This window comes from Globicephala melas, chromosome 8 (assembly GCF_963455315.2).
Source record: "Globicephala melas chromosome 8, mGloMel1.2, whole genome shotgun sequence".
Taxonomy (NCBI): Eukaryota; Metazoa; Chordata; class Mammalia; order Artiodactyla; family Delphinidae; genus Globicephala; species Globicephala melas.
The window spans coordinates 91,416,469-91,433,002 of NC_083321.1; the positions used below are offsets into that span (position 1 = coordinate 91,416,469).

The 16,534-nt window shown below is 46.6% G+C and overlaps 1 long non-coding RNA gene across 7 annotated transcripts in view; it reads left to right on the forward strand.

Moving 5' to 3' along the window:
* Positions 1-14,512, forward strand: part of LOC132597717 (uncharacterized) — a 41,931-nt gene extending 27,419 nt beyond the window's left edge. The window contains exons 2-7 of one of the 7 annotated variants that reach the window (XR_011377634.1): positions 3,775-5,773; positions 5,942-6,019; positions 6,104-6,195; positions 9,582-9,738; positions 11,089-13,403; positions 13,736-14,512. This is a non-coding gene — a long non-coding RNA (uncharacterized lncRNA). Of the gene's footprint in view, positions 1-3,774; positions 6,196-9,581; positions 9,739-11,088; positions 13,404-13,735 lie in introns of all 7 variants that reach the window. The other 6 variants (XR_009564969.1, XR_009564971.1, XR_011377633.1 and 3 more) reach the window with 6 other exon arrangements.
* The last annotated feature ends 2,022 nt before the right edge of the window (positions 14,513-16,534 follow it).

The following is a 16,534-nucleotide window of genomic DNA, read 5'->3' on the forward strand; positions in this document are numbered from 1 at the left end:
AATGGGAATAAAAATACCTACCAGGGGCTTCCCTGGTGGCGCAGTGGTTGAGAGTCCACCTGCCGATGCAGGGGACGTGGGTTCGTGCCCCGGTCCGTGAGGACCCCACATGCCCCGGAGCAGCTGGGCCTGTGAGCCATGGCCGCTGAGCCTGTGCGTCTGGAGCCTGTGCTCCGCAACGGGGGAGGCCACGGCGATGAGAGGCCCGCGTACTGAAAAAAAAAAAAAACCTACCAAATAGGGTGGTCACAAGGAAGACATGGGGTAATAAGGTCCTGTAACTGATCATTCCCTTTCTTGCTCTTCTTCCCTGTGATTCTAAAACTCTGATTATAACATCCTACAAATGACCAGAACAACCAGGACTCACATTGTCCCTCGTGTTAAGCACGTGGTATCCGTTGATCGCTGTCTCTGTGTGAGATACCGCACTTAGGAGGGAGGAGCTCAGAAATGTGTGAGGCACGGATGGGTCCTACCCCTGGAACAAGGCTGGGGGGCAGGTGAACCGAGGCCAGAAGAAGACTGGAGTGACCCTGAGCTGGCTTTGCAGGAAAAGTTGGGCTTAGATAGGCCAAGACAGTGCCCTGAAGTGGCAAGGGCATGGCTTCAACATCAGGTTCCTGTCTTCAGACTTCCTCCTGCCCAGTGGAGGCCACCCAGGAGGTTTGAGCAGGGGAAAAGCCAGGTGAAAACTGCTGAGGGCTAGCTGGGCTGCAGAAGGAGGCATGGAAATTATCCAAGGATGCAAAGCCTCCTCGCAGTGAGGGGGTTCTTCCTCTGGCTGCTTAAATTCCTTCTGCTGGAACTGAAGTTTGTTTTCTCCTCTGCAGTCTTTGGGGGAAGGAGAGAATTGCTAATGACCTTCCTCCATTACCCGACATTGATTTGTGGGAGGGGAGCTCTGCCGTAGCTTGGTCTTCCTGCCTTTCCCTGTGCACATCCCTCTGGATGTACTAACAAGGGCTTAACCAGAGATGAGTAAGTGCCAAGGCATTTTTAGTTTACAGTACTTCCCCAAACTTCCTCCTCCCTCTCCTTCCTCCCACCTCTCTACCTCCCCAGCCCCTGTCCTTGGGGGCTCAGGGCAGAGGTCACCCTCCTGGGGGAGACGATCCTCCAGTCCTGCCCCAGTGGGCTCACCTCTGCTCCTCCCTGGGAGCCGCCAGCAGGCAGCCTGGGAGCCCTGGGAAGTCAGGTCAAACGCAGACGATGTAGGAGCCGGAGCCAGCGGGAGGCAGGGTGTCCACCAGGGAGGTGATTAGCTCTGTGGCTCCTCTAATAATAATCTGTGAGGCTAACAAACAGCACAGAGGAGGCAGCGAGGGCAGGCTGTGCGCTGGCTGTCTCTGTCCTTGTTAAGGTTAGATGACGGGGGAGACCTTGTTAATTGCAGACTTACCCTGGTTACTACCGGCTCTCAGCCAACGAGCCACAGGAGGCAAAGCAAGGCTTAGTGGGGAGATTTGGAGCAGCTGATGCCTGCTGGGGTAGAGTTTCGTCCCTACCCTGGGGACCCAACTTGTGAGAAAGCCCTGGGATTCAAAAACTCAGCTCATGCATCGGTCAGTACTGGCTGGCTGCAATGTGTTCTATAGAACATTCAGAAGGAGTCCCGAATTCCATGTTTTTGAAAGACATGAGCTGAACCAACAAAGACGAGTCTCCCTCTCTCCCATCAGAGGACACCCCCGACACACACACACTCTCACACATACACACTTACACTCACACACACTTGGTTCTGAGCCTTCTGGTGTTCGATGGTCTATAAATATCCGTGGCATTGAATTAAACTCGAAATTGAACCCAGAGAGAAGGGGTGTGGCTCTCCTCCCTCTGGCTTCCCTGGCTCCTTTGCTGCTTGACCCTGTAGCTGCCTGGAAAAAAGGACAACACAGAACGAGGTGGGAGGACCTGCCTCAGCTAGGGGGTGGCTGAGGCCATGAGAGGGCAGGAGCAAAGGAAATATAGGAGCCGGGCTGGCAGCCAGGGGTGGGACAGCATAGACAAGACCCCAAGCTCAGCCTTCAAGGAAACGCAGGGTGGGAGCGTGGCCACAGCAAGAGCCCTGGTGAGCATCACACAGAACATGTCCAGGCTGGGCCCCGTGAACAGAAGCCCAGAAGACTGAGTAGGGTGACGGAGGTGTGGGCAACTGGTTTGCCGAATGTCAATATGGGAAAATCTTAAAAAGTGCAGTTTTCTGAGGCTAGCCTCTGACAGAGAACAAGTGACTCTTAACCCCAGTAGATTGTAATTTAAAGACCCCAAAGGAGCTCCTAGAAATACGAAGCTTCATGGAGGATGCTGGAAAGAAAAGGGTAGAATTTCCTCCGTGTTGGGTGTATGTTTGTCTTCTGCCGAGAACTACCAACCAGTCTGTCTCTCATATCTGGACAGTGCATGGGGACAGCAGCCCTGACTCTGAACTGCCCCATCTTCTCCAACTGTTAGAATTTTCTTTACTCCCCTGTCTTCCTGGTTGCCCCTCCCCTCTCCTCTACGGACTTCACGGCTGCCTGCGGTCGCCTGGAACCCACCCCTACCCTAGACACCCGCTCTGGACGCCCCTCTAAGATCTGATCTGTGGTGGCAGGACTAGTAGCGGTGCCATGAGGTAAGAATGGTAATAATAATGAAAGAATGAATGACCATCTGTTAGGTCCTTATGATGTGCCAGGGCCCTGAGCTAAGTGCTTTATAATGCATTATTTCATGTAATACTTCTAACAATCTCATGAAGGATCATTTAATCATTTTATAAGACCTGATTCATAAAAGAAGAAACTGAGGCTCCGAGAGGTCACACGACTTGCCAGGGCCACTCAGATAGCAAGTTGCTGCGCTGGGATTCAGACTCTGAAGGGGACGTTCTTTCTTCTCCAGAGAGAACTGGGGAGCTGGGAAGGCAAAACCCCTGGTTCCTCCCTCTGTTGCTGTCGCAAGGGCTCAGGGTGCCCAGCCCCGTCTATTATCCCCCTTCCCTGCCTCCGATCCCTTCTGAGATGGCCAGAAGCAGGGTTTCTTCACCTCGGTGGACACCTGAAGACCCACCATTAGTGTTTGGACAGACTCTTTGTCTGTTTCATATGAAACTAATGAATAGAGACATTGGAGGAAGTCACTTTAATCCCTTGATCCCGTTTGTTGAGGGGAAAAAAAAGACAAACTCAGAAAGTGTTTCCTTCAAGGATGTCACAGAGTGGGGCCCTGTGTTCTTTCCTACAGTCGGCCCCCGAAGTAAGAGGCCCCAGGCAGAAGTTTCTCTGGAGCATTCAGTCAGCAGGAAGTCCCTCCTACAGGGCACCATGGCACTGCCCCTGGGGACCAGAGTCCCTTTAAGACCTTTCTCAACTTTTCCCAACCTCCTGCCCTGCTGGCCCTGCCCCAGCTCCTGAGTCATCATCAGCTCAGAGCTGGTGGGGTTGGGGAGGAGCTTCCCCCCGCCCCCCGCACCCCGCAGCCTTTCTACTCTGGGTTGGCTTCTGTAGTTCCCAGCTCCTGCTTAATAACCCTTCATGCTGTTCTGAGTGCCTTGTTGCTACCGATTCATTTAATCCTCCCAGTAATCTGGTAGGGTGTGCACCATTCCCATTTTACTGATGGGCAAATGGAGGCACGGCAAGATTAGTGACTTCTTCAGGGGCACAGCCTGGAAGTGTTGCAGACAGATGTGACCCTCCATAACCGCGTCCGCGGCGCAGACTCCTCCTTATTTGTACTGGATGCTGGGGACATTTAAAGTGACCTTTTCTTTTTTTTTTTTGGCAGGCTGGCCTAGGAAACTTTCTACTGTGAATAACGCTGATCTACATGCCAAGCTCCAAGCAGCTGACGTACTAATGAGCAGAGCTGTGGGCTGCCTGCTCTTTTGTGTCCCCCTCAGAACTTGAACAAAAGGCACACTCCATGGGTGTTGGGTAGGTGGTTGATTGGATTTTTACTGGCAGGAAGCTCCACTGGCTTCCACAGCTGCTGAGGTTGGAGAAGGAAAGGAGGGAGGAGGCGTGGTGGCCCACGGGAATGGGTCCCCCTATGAGCAGCTCAGTCCTGGGGTGTGTGCCACGCCTCTTCCTTGGGTAGAGTGCCAGGCAGACACTGTGGGTCCCTGTGAAGGTGGCAAAGCAGATGTGTTCCCATCCCCCTCTCAGTCTAGTAGACCCTTCATTCCTCTTCTTCAGACGGGGAAGCTCTCCGCCCCGGGAATCTGCAGGATGAGCTGAACTGGACTTGCTTACAGGAGGGTAATCCGTAGGGCCAGCTGTGCTTACTTTTCTCGGGCTGCCGTGGGATGGAGCTCCGTGGATCTCCCGGGCCAGTAAGGGTTTGAAACCAAAGGAGGCTTGACTCCTGCCTCCCACCCGGGGAGGGAGGTCGGGCTGTAGAGAGAGATACACAGGTTAGTTCTAACAGGTGTCTGCTTTCTGCCTCCAGCTCAGGGTGCCCACACCTGCTGCTACGTGTCCAGGTACCCCTCCTGTTTGATCCCCACTGCGGGAGGCTGGGGGTGGGGAGACCGGGGAAAGCTGGGAGGAGGGGAAGGAGATGTAACATATTGAGCCGAGAGCACTCAGGGAAATAAAGGATCTATTTTTTTTTCCATTTGTTCTCAGCAAACATTTGTCATTTAATTTCTTCCTAATTACACAATTACGTAATTATGTAGTATTAGTAAAATAAAGCCTAAAGACGTTTGAGTAAAGAATTACTTAAGTAAATAATGGCTGACTAAAGTAATTATTTCCGGGGTTTTCTTTTTTAAAGTAGAATTGGATGAAATTAGTCCAGGCATTGTTGCGGAGCTGAGTGGGTGTGGGGACTGTACAGCCGGGGGCCAGAGATAAGGCTCCCCTGGTCCTCCTGGGGTTTAGCTCCCAGCATCCTGGAACTTTCCTCCCTCTGTAGATGGGACTCTGATGGCAAATTCCAGCTCTGCTATTGGCTAGTGGCTTGGGAACTACCTTCCGTTTTGAGCCACACTGGGCCTGTCAGAAGGGCTTGTTCCTGCCCCAGTGGGAAAGGAGGAAGAGGATGAAGTTCAAGGCAGAAGGAAGTACTCAGTTACTGAGGCCTGTGCCTCGGCCTCCCCAGGTTTACGAAGAGGCAGCGAGACATGAGACCACCAGGTCCGTAAAGAGACCACTCCCCAGCTGCAGGGTGAGGAACTAGGTCCTGTGAAGTGCTGGGGGGTTATATGGTGGCAGAGGTGGACGGAGGATCTCAGGGCTGCAAAGCTACCTGGAGACCTTATGTGGACAGGTCGCCCGGGGTCAGGTGCAGTTTGCCCTGGGCGTTTCCTTCTTGGCTTGCAGGGCTGCAGAGAACACAGTTTTCTTCAAGGTTGGCACTCAGCTCCCCTAAGCCCCGATAGACTTTGACCTGGCAGTGTGCTTAAAGGGGAAGGAAGCAGCCCTCCCAGAAGGGGCTGGGAGGCCTGGGATGAAGGGAACTCTTGGATGGGGCTGGTGGTGATACTGCCAGAGCACATCCTGGATGCCTGGTTCAATCTGCCCTTGATGAGACCAGAGGTCAGCTCTCAAGACACGAGCCCCTTTTCTCCACACTTCAGAGTTTGGTGAAGGACTGACCCAGCAGCTTCTTATAGAAGGAGATTCCTGGGGGATCAGGCCGACCTGTGCTCCCTCCATCTTTCCCCTGTTCCCATCACTACAGTGCTTGCTCATCCTTCAGAAGACAGTCACTCATTCCTTTGATCTGCAGGGCTTGTCCCTCTCTGAAATCCTCCTAGTGCAATGGAGCCCCAGACAAGGTAAGTCCTTAAGACTTCTCAGCTTTCTCCTTAGGACAACTGAACCAATATATTCCTCCCCTGGAGCTGTGTTTTAGTTTCCTGAGGACTTGCAGTCCCTGCTGGGGCCCTGGGAAGCTGAGGTATATGTCACTGATCTTCTGTACTTCTGGTGCTGGTGGGTGTCAGACAGAGTTGGGGATCACGCCGCCCTGCCTGCTGCAAATCTCTGAGAGCTCGAAGGAGACCAGCTTGAACATGAAGCAGGTAAACCTTCTCAGCCTTCTCACTGGGGCCATGGCTTTGGGCCTGTGATTGGCAGTTCATTGACACCAGCATCCTTTGAGAAAGGAACATAGAAGAGGCTTCTGGAAAGTTACTAAAGCCACGGGAGAGTATTGGAAAGGAATGCTGACACAGTCCTTCAGGCCAAAAACTGTAAGGTGGGTTAAAAACATCAGTTTTTCTTGAGTGGTTTATCTGTTGCTCATTGAGCTACAAATATTTGGAAGTATTTAGTAAAGTTGAAGATACATTGCCCTACAACTGGGCAACTGTACCCTAGGCACAGGCTCTACTAATAAACAACCTAAACAACCTAAATTTCTATGAACAAGAGAATGAAATGAATAAGTTGAGTAAGTTGTGAAATACTCATTGAATAGAGTTCTTTTCAGCAATAAAAATGAAGTAGAACTACATGTATCAACATGGATGACTCTATGAAACACCATGGAGCTAAAAAAGCATGTTGCAGAAGAGTATATACACTGTGATACCACTTATAAAAGCTGTAAGCTATGCAAAACCAAACCATGTACTGTTTATGAATGATACATAGGGATATAGACACCAAATTCAAAGATGGTCAAATTTAGGAGCACGGGAATAGGGAGTGGGAGGGAGGGTTGGGAGGAAGGGGCTGCAGTACGTGGGCATCCAACCTTATTGGTCATGTTTTATTTTTGATGCTGGGATATGGGCACAAGGGTATTTATGATACTATTCCTTAAATTTTCTGAGTGGTTGAAATATTTTCAGAAATATTTTACAGTATTAAGAAATAAAAATGTGAAAATCCAAACAACCAAGGACCCCCTCGGCTTTCCTCAGAAGTGCCAGGACGTGGTGTGTGTGTGTGTGTGTGTGTGTGTGTGCGCGCGTGTGTGTATGGTGTGTACATCCATGTATGTGAGTCTGAGATGGCAGAGGTGGGTGGTGAATAGTTGGGGTGAAGAGCAGTGGAGAAGACCTCAGATAGACAGGGTCATAGCTGGCTGCTGGGAAGTTTTCTGGGTTGAAAACTTATTCAGTAAAGTTCCTCTCTTCACATAATATTTGCCTACGTAAGAAGCTAAATATTCATTGAGTAATTAGCCAGTTCAAATTTGTGGTATGAAAAGACAATTCTTTCTAATTATAGGGATGTCAGTTAAAAGATGCCACACTAGGATGCCATTCACTGCCAAGACAGCCTTAATAAAATTCTCACTGTGATTTAGATTCAAAAAGGTTAAAAAAAAAAAAAGACACCATTATTTTTGATAATTAAATATTTACCAGAGCTGAGAAAATAAGTCACACTAATGTTTCAGGCTAATCAAAAGCTCTTAAAAAAAAGCTCCAGTAAAGATATTTGTTGCTCTCACAGCTCTGCTGCCAGGTTCACAGATTTTCTGGCTAACGCCAGCATCATGGCCGACTCTCCTGGAGGGTCTGACGGGCAGTCCTTACACATCCATCCCTCCTGGAGACATTATCTAATTTACAGTTACTTTTCTGCTTTGTAATTTTACATAGGCTCACTGTTGTCTGCTCCCTCCCCCCAGTTAGATTCTAAGTGAAATGACTACAGAGCTGTGTCTTTTTAAGGGGGTGGAGGTAGGGATGGGAGGGGGGGTATGTCATCTCTAATCCAGTTCTCTCTGTAAGGGAAGCTCAATAATGAATTGAGCTTGACAAATAATTAATGTGATAGAAATTGTACCCTGACTTGAGATTTAGCTCCAATACTCCCTGGCTGTGAGCCATTGGACAAGTGACTTTAACCACTCTCAGTGTCAGTTTTGTTTCTGTAAAATGGGGATATTACACAACTACCTTAAAGGATTATTTTTCTTTTTTATTGCAGTATAGTTGATTTACAATCTTCTGTTAATTTCTGCCATAGAGCAAACTGATTCAGTTATATATACATTCTTTTTTTTACATTCTTTTCCATTATGGTTTATCATAGGATATTGAATATAATTCTCTGTGCTATACTGTAGGACCTTGTTGTTTATCCATTTTATATATAATAGCTTGCATCTGCTCACCCCACATCCCACTCCATCCCTCCCCCAGCCACCTCTCCCTTGGCAACCACAAGTCTGTTCTCTATGTCCGTGAGTCTATTTCTGTTTCATAGATAGGTTCATTTGTGTCATATTTTAGATTCCACATATAAGTGATATCATATGATATTTGTCTTTCTCTGTCTGATTTACTTCACTTAGTGTGATAATCTCTAGGTCCGTCCAAGATTAAGGTAATTTAAACCCATCTCTTCTTATAGTAGACTTGCGGGCATTGTCTACTCATTTCTGTCTTTACTTCTATGACCTGCTACCCCTCCCTCTGTGGGCAGAGATCAGCATGGGCTCCACCCTTTCCTCCCTCAGCTCCTGGTTTTCTCAGGATATGCTCCCATGACCATAGCTGCTTGGTCCAGGGATGGTAGCTGACCCAGGCTGGGCCAATCTGAGCTTTCCCAGGATTTTGAATTAAGAACTGAGGAAGCTAGTCAGACCATGTCTGCTTAAAGATACAGTAAATAGGAGACAGCCTAATTGTAGTATATCAGTTAAGATTGGATTTTGCTGCATTTAACTGAAACCCCCATCCCACCCATGCCACAAAAAAGCACAACTAAACAAAAATAGTAATTAAATAAAATAGACATATATGTTGCTCTTCTGTAAAAACAGTCCAGAAGTAGGCAGTGCAGGGCCAGCTGAGGGCTCCAAGGTCAGGCTCTGATCTTTCTGCTTCTCCATCTTCAGGGCAGTTTCCAGCCTCTGTGTTACCTCCTGTTCCAGTAAGGGTGCAGGAACTTCAGTGGTCTTATTTGCATTTCAGGAGGTTGGAAGGACAAAAGGGAGAAAAAAGCATGGCTCTCATTTTTTTAGAAGGCCTAACTCTTCTCCTCACATCTCATTGACCCAAACCTAGTCACCTGGCCAAACCTAGCTGCAAAGATAGCTGGGAAATGTAATCTTTTAGCTGGGAACCATTGCTGCCCAATAAAACTGGGGTTCTAAGGAGGAAAGGAGGAATGCATGTTGTACTAGGCTCCCAGTAATCTCTGCTCCTTGGAGTAATTCTGCCACATAGACGAAGCTGGTCTGTTGTCACATCTCTATATTTCCCATGGCTTGGTTATTTAATCTTAGCTCTGATTATGGGAGATACTCAGGATCCTTTTAATAAATTCCTTCTTTTCTTTCTTTCATTAGAAAAAGTGTCAGTCACAGCCACAAGGGTCCTGCTATTCCTCTCCTTTAAGACCCCTTTACAGCTCCCTGTGACACTGGAGGGACTCTAACAGCCATTGTAGGTTTATTGGTTACTTTAACTAGAGGACTGGCTCCCATGTGCGTTCACTGTGAGAAGGTTGCTGTGCTCTGCTCTCTGCGTTACTCTCTGCCTCTTTGGTTCTAAATCCAAGACTCTGGCTCTCTCCTTGGTTCTGGGTCCCAGAACATTGCAGAGAGCTTGGAGTTGGTTTCTGCTTTCTTGTTTCTTCGAGTGTTGTCTGAAATCACTGTTGTTTCTCTTCTCCACTTAGAAGCACTGGGAGAGAATATGAGCTCCAATGACTCAGCTATACAACTGCTTCCTCTCCTCCTGCCTGGCAAGACCCCAGGAGAGGTTTCCAAGACATTGGTCTGTCTGCGGGGTTGTGCCAGGACCCAGCACACCCTCTTATATCGGCAGAGAGCAAGGTAAGAATAAGGAGAAGAGGCTTTCCTTAGCACTTCTCTGGAGAGTCACTTATACCACAATTCCAGTGACTTCTAGCCTGGGGGTTCAGTTGACCTTGGGAGAGCCTGGAGGTGTGCTTTGGGAGGAGGGCTAGGCATCCTGAAGATTATTTTTTGACAAACGGGAACTGCATAGAAACAGGGCCCATTCCACCCCACCCCCACGCCCCATCCCAGGGCGGCTGGAGGTGGAGCTCAGAGCTGATCATGGGATTTGCAAGGGCAGGTCATTGTGGTTAGCTGATGGGCATTTGAGAATGCATTTTGTGCTGAGTCTATGGGTAAAACATACTTCTCTATGAGGGGATTTTATTGCTGCAATGAACCTCATCTGTGAGTCAGAAGGTCATCCTCTGCAGCAACCATGTGACTGGGAATCACAGAGAAGAGGAATCGAAGGGCCTCCAAAACTAATTTATTAGTGCTCAATTATTGAGCACTCGTTACCGGCAAGTACCATGCTAAGAGTAGGTATTATCTTATGTCATTTTTCTCTAACCCTCTGAATTCGGTAATGTTAACACTCCAGTTTAGCAGATGGGAAAACTGAGGCTTGGAGTCATCCATCATGTTGTCAGAGCTGGGATTCAAATTCAGCGTCTGATCATTCCAATCTTCTCCTCCTACTCACCACACTCTACCACCTTCTGCAGCATTTACTGAAGGTCCCCACTGTGCCTAAGCTGGTTTCTAGATGCCACAGGCAGGACTGGATCAATATAGAGGCTGCCGTAACCATCTCCAGGAGGCCCGTTTCCCACCTCCCTTACCATTAGGTTCCTGCGTGTCATCATCACGCAGAGCTACTACTGAGCAATTCGATGGAAATATAATACAAGCCGCATATGTATTTTTACGTGTTTTATTAGGTACATTAAAAGAAACCAAAAGGAATAGGTGTCACTGTAGCTCATGCTATCTGCATAAAATATTTTGAAAATCACATTACGGTGGCATATCAGTGCCTAGAAAATAAAATCATTCCAACTGAATCAATCCATTGACACTGACACAACCAGTGTTGTTTTTATTTATTTATTTTTATCTTTTATTTTTTCATTGAAATATAGTTGATTTACAATATTGTGTTAGTTTCAGGTGTACAGCAAAGTGATTCAGTTATACATACATATATTTATATCAATTCTTTTTCAGATTCTTTTCCATTATAGGTTATTACAAGATATTGAGCATAGCTCCCTGTGCTATACCGTAGGTCCTTATTGTTTATCTATTTTATATATAGTTGTATGTATATGTTAATCCCAAACTCCTAATTTATCTCTCTCCTGCTTTGTGCTGTGTTTTCAGAACAAGAAATGACACACGTTGCTGATACATGTACTACAGTACAACAGTGATATCTGACAGGATACGATGGTTAAAGTGAAATGGGCTTCTATCAAAACAATAAAAGCGTGTCTAATGCCAAAATATTTTACACTGCTTCTGCTTTTTAACTTAAATTAAACAAAATTAAAAATTCAGTTTTTGGTAGCATTAGCCAGATTTCACGTGCTCAGTAGCCAAGCATGGCTAATAGCTACCATTTCAGACAGTTCAGGTCTAGCACCTAATTGAAATTTTTCATGATGCAAATGCACTTAATGCATCCTGAACAGAGAGAAGACATATCAGGCTGGAGGAGGGCATCTGTACAGAAGAGAAGCAGAGAATGAGGCTGGAATGATGCGGGGGCCCATGGGAAAGGGCCACTGTCAGTTTCTGAAAGAGGATAATGCAGTGGGAATGGTAATTTAAGAAGATTAACCTGGATGCATTAGACAGAATGGGTTGCGAGGACACAGATTAGAGGCAGGACCATCACATTATGGGGAAGGGGAGATGACAAAGCTGTGAACTACAGTGAGAGTTACCAGAAAAGGAAAAAAAAATATGTCTGAGAAACATTATGAAGAGTTACTATGAAAAGACGACCTCTTCAATAAATAGCGTTGGGAAAACTGGGCAGCTACATGCAAAAGAATCAAATTGGACTGCTTTCTCATACCATATACAAAAATAAGCTCAAAATGGATTAAAAACTTACATGTAAGACCTGAAACCATAAAACTCGTAGAAGAAAACACAGGCAGTATGCTCTTTGACATTGGTCTTAGCCATTTTTTTTTAAAATATATGTCTCCTTAGGCAAGGGAAACAAAAGCAAAAATAAACAAATGGGACTACATCAAACTAAAAACCTTTTGCACAGTGAAGGAAACTATCAACAAAATGAAAAGCAGCCTGCTGAATGGGAGAAAGATATTTGCAAACAATGATAAGAGGTTAATATCCAAAATATACAAAGAACTCACACAACCCAACATCAAAAAAACAAACAACCTGATTAAATATTGGGCAGAGGACCCAAATAGTTTTCCAAAGGAGACATTTAGATGACCAACAGACACATGAAAAAATATTCAACATCACAAATTATAAGGCAAATGCAAATCAAAACCACATTGAGGGCTACCCTGGTGGCGCAGTGGTCAAGAATCCGCCTGCCAATGGAGGGGACACAGGTTTGAGCCCTGGTCCAGGAAGATCCCACATCCCGCGGAGCAACTAAGCCCAGGCGCCACAACTACTGAATCTGTGCTCTAGAGCCCATGAACCACAGCTACTCAGCCCGCGTGCTACAACTACTGAAGCCCGTGCACCTAGAGCCAGTGCTCTGCAACAAGAGAAGCCACCGCAATGAGAAGCCCACGCATGGCAATGAAGAGTAGCCCCAGCTCGCCACAACTAGAGAAAGCCCGCATGCAGCAATGAAGACCCAATGCAGCCAAAAATAAATAAATAAATTTATTTTAAAAAAAAAACACGTTGAGATACCACTTCACATTTATGAGAATGTCTATTATCAAAAAGACAACAAATAAGTGTTGGCAAGAATGTAGAGAAAAGGGAACCCTTGTACACTTATTGGTAGGATAGTAAATTGGTGCAATCACTATAAAAACCAGTATGGAGGTTCCTAAAAAAAATTGAAAATGGAATTACCATATGATCAAGCAAATCTACTTCTGGGTATTTTCCCAAAGAAAACAAAAGACTAATTTGAAAAAATATATGCACCCCAATGTTCAGTGCAGCATTATTTACAATAGCCAAGATATGGAAGCAACATAAAGGCCCATCAATAGAAAAATGGGTAAAAAAGATGTGGTGTATATATACAATGGAATATTACTCAGCCATAATAAAGAATGAAATCTTGCCATTTGCAACAACATGGATGGACCTAGAGGGTATTATGTTAAGTGAGATAAGTCAGACAAAGTTAAACACTGTATGATATCACTTATATGTGGAATCTAAAAAATAAAAACAGGAGAAAAACCATAACAAAACATAAACAGACTCAGAGATACAGGTTGCTGCTGTGGGTGATGGGGGAATAAGTGAAATAAGTGGAAGGGATTGGGAAGTACAAACTTCCAGTTATAAAATAAATAATGAATAAATAAATGTAATGTACAGCATGGGAAATACAGTTAATAATATACTAATAACTTTGTATGGTTACAGATGGTGGCTGGAACTGGTCATGGTGATCATTTTGGAATAGATGAGAGTGTCAAATCACTATGTTGGGCACCTGAAGTTAATATAATATTGTAAGTCAATTATACTTCAAAAAAAAAAGGGTTACTATGGGTCAGTGGTTGGATGCATAAGGGGAACAAGAAAGGGGGAGAGTTGACGATGACCCTGAAGTTTTGAGCCTCAGACAATAGAAAATGTTAATACCACTGATAGGAATGAAGTCAGGAGGGAAAGCAGGCTGGGGCCAGGGTGGGAGGAGATAGCCGATGAGTTCAATTTTGTACAGACTGGGTTTGCCCTAATTCCTTCCATTATCTCTCCTCTTTACCCCTCCTCCTCTCTCCTCCCTCTTACCTTTCCCTTCCTTCCCTCCTTTTCCTGTCTCTTTCTTCTCTTGAAATAGATTAATTGAGCACCCATCATGTGCTAGAGACAAAGAAGTTTAACAGACATTTTCCAGGCCTGATGAAGGACCATTGAGAGGGTGGTGATACTTCATCAAAGACAACAAAATAAAATTTCCCTCTTATTTACTTCTGCTGTACCTGGCATACCTGTTGGAATTTGGCCTGGGATGGGGAGTGGAGGCGGCAGGATGAAAGGAGTTTAAAAATTGTTCATGTTTCTTAAGCATTTAATATGGGTCAGGCACAGTTCTAAACATTTCACTGTGACTTAGCATCACAATGAAGAGCATTATTTCCCCCTTGACAGGTAAGAAAAATGAGGCACAGAGAGATAAAGTCACTTACCTAAGGAAGCACAACTGGTAAGTGGTAGGCGGGATTTGACTCCTACAATTTTTGTTAAATATTCACTGTGAGTTGGTAAAAAGTGTCAGTCACCTTGCTGTGGGCTGATTTTTGCATCCTCCCCAAATTCCTTTGTTGAAGCCCTAACCCCCAATGTGATAGTAATATTTGGAGGTGGGACCTTTGGGAGGTAATAATGTTTAGATGAGGTCATGAGGGTGAGACCCTCTTGATGGGATTAGTGCCCTTATAAGAAGAAGAAGACAGAGAGACCCTACTCTGTCCATGCACAAGCGCCAAAGAAGGGCCGTGAGAGCACACGGCAAGAAGGCGGCCGTCTGCAAGCCAGGAAGAGGACCTTCAGCAGGAACTGAATCTGCCCACACCTTGATCTTGGACTGCCCAGTCTCCAGAACTGAGAGGAATAAATGTCTGTTGTTTAAGGCACCCAGTCTATGGTGTTTTGTTAAAGCAGCCTGAGCTAACTAAGACGTCATACCACAGGGGTGCCTTGCGTTTCCAGCCCTTTCTGAAGGGCAGGATTTTCACAGGGTGGGTGGCTCCTGTGAAGCCTCTGGGAGGTTTTTCCTTCCACAGGTGGGGCTGGTGACCAGTAGGAGTTTGTGCAGAAAGCAAAGGACTGACCACCATCCTCCTCCCAGCCGAGAGAGAGGTCAGATGGGGGATGCTCTCTTCCAGCACCTCTCCTTATTGTTAGTCGAGTGACTCCTCCTAGGGATCTGGTATTCTGCTCTGAATGCTTTGTTTTGATGGTGTTTTTCTAATATAGTTACCCACCTGCAGGTACATCCCAGAAAAAAAGGCCTTCAAATGGAATAGGAGACGGGTGAGGGGGGAGGTAGGGGATGGGGAGGAGATGGGAAATATTGCACTGCTCCCGTACAGCAGCTCAAGGGATTTATTCTAGGCTTTCAGAGCCAAGTGAATATTGCTTATTCATGTGCAATCTAATCCTCCACGTGGCCTGGGGGCTGAGAGCAGCAGGGATGACCTGGTTGCAGAGGGGCAAGGAGGGGCTGGAGGGCACGTCCCTGGGCACTGTGGGGCAGACCTGGCATCCTGTGCTCTGGGAGGGCTGGTGCTGGAATAAGGTGTCCCTTGAATGGCTTGGATGCAGGGGCAATGACTGGGAGGGAGTTAGTATGGGCTGGAGGTGGATTGGTGATCAGATTCAGGATCTCTCAGTGGATTCAAGGTACAGAGCGTGCAACTCAAACATCTAGGAGACAGGAATGCCAGGCGCTCCTCTGCCATGCCCCCTTGAAAGGACAGCCAAGCCACAGATTGATGCACACTCCCAGGCAGAGAATATCTTAATCACCCACTTGGTGGGTGATGGATCATCAGAGGAGGAGCAGCAGAGCTACGGCTCGGCCACCCCGAAGCTCTGACTTGATAACATGTGATAATTCACTTAAGGGCACAGGGAAGGAGAAGATTTCCCAACTGCGGCTAACCAGTGCTGAAGACCTGAAAACAGCCACTTGGGACTGCTTTTATGTTCAGCTGTCAGCTTAGAAGCAGATGTCTAAGTGAACCTGGACATGGGTCAAACAAATATGCTGGGAACTGCATGCAATGCACAGATCTGTTGTTATATCCTGCTGAGGGCCTGTGTGCCCAACCTGCTCCCCTCCAGCCACACAGAAGAAGAGACAGAGAAGAAGGCAATACCTCTCTGTAACGTCTGATGGGGTTTGGGGGGTGATTCTAGCACAGAGACATAACTGAGCAGCAGGCAGTCACCTCTGCAGGGCACAGTGATGGAGTGGGAAAGATAAAGTGGTCCTTTTTTGACCAGTGGAAGCTAAGAGACTAGTGACCAGAGGCCTACTCTCTGGCCACAGGGGCCTTTGACAGCTCAGAGAGTCCAACTATAGGAGAATCCTGTTTTCTATAGGGAAGGAAGTGCTCCCTAGGAGCCACTGGGTGGAGGACACAGACATCTTCCCTAACAATCCATCTCTTCATTTTTCTCTCCATCTCCTGCCAAAGAAGTAACCTACAGTGGTTTAGTTTCAACCAAAAGCTGAATTGGCTTGGGGGATGGAATCCTGTGGTTATTCTCCTCATGGAAAGAGGCAATGCCACATTAGGTATGCCCCACCTAAGGGGCAGGACCATAGGTGTTTTTCACATGAGAACACCTGTGCTGTCCTTTAACTGAACAGGTATAATAAGAATAATAGAAATACCAGCAGATATCACTATTAAGTGTTTACCATGCATCAGCCCCTGGGCTAAATAGTTTGTGAACATAATCACTTCTGATCCCCCATTAACTCTTCCTGTTGACTTAGCCCTTCTCCTCTGACCTCACAAACACTCACAACCACATTCCCCAGGATTGAAGCATCTGGGAACTCAGACCAAAAATAAACCCAAGTAATCTCTGAGCAGGTGTGTGTAACCTTGGGTTGGCTCCAGGT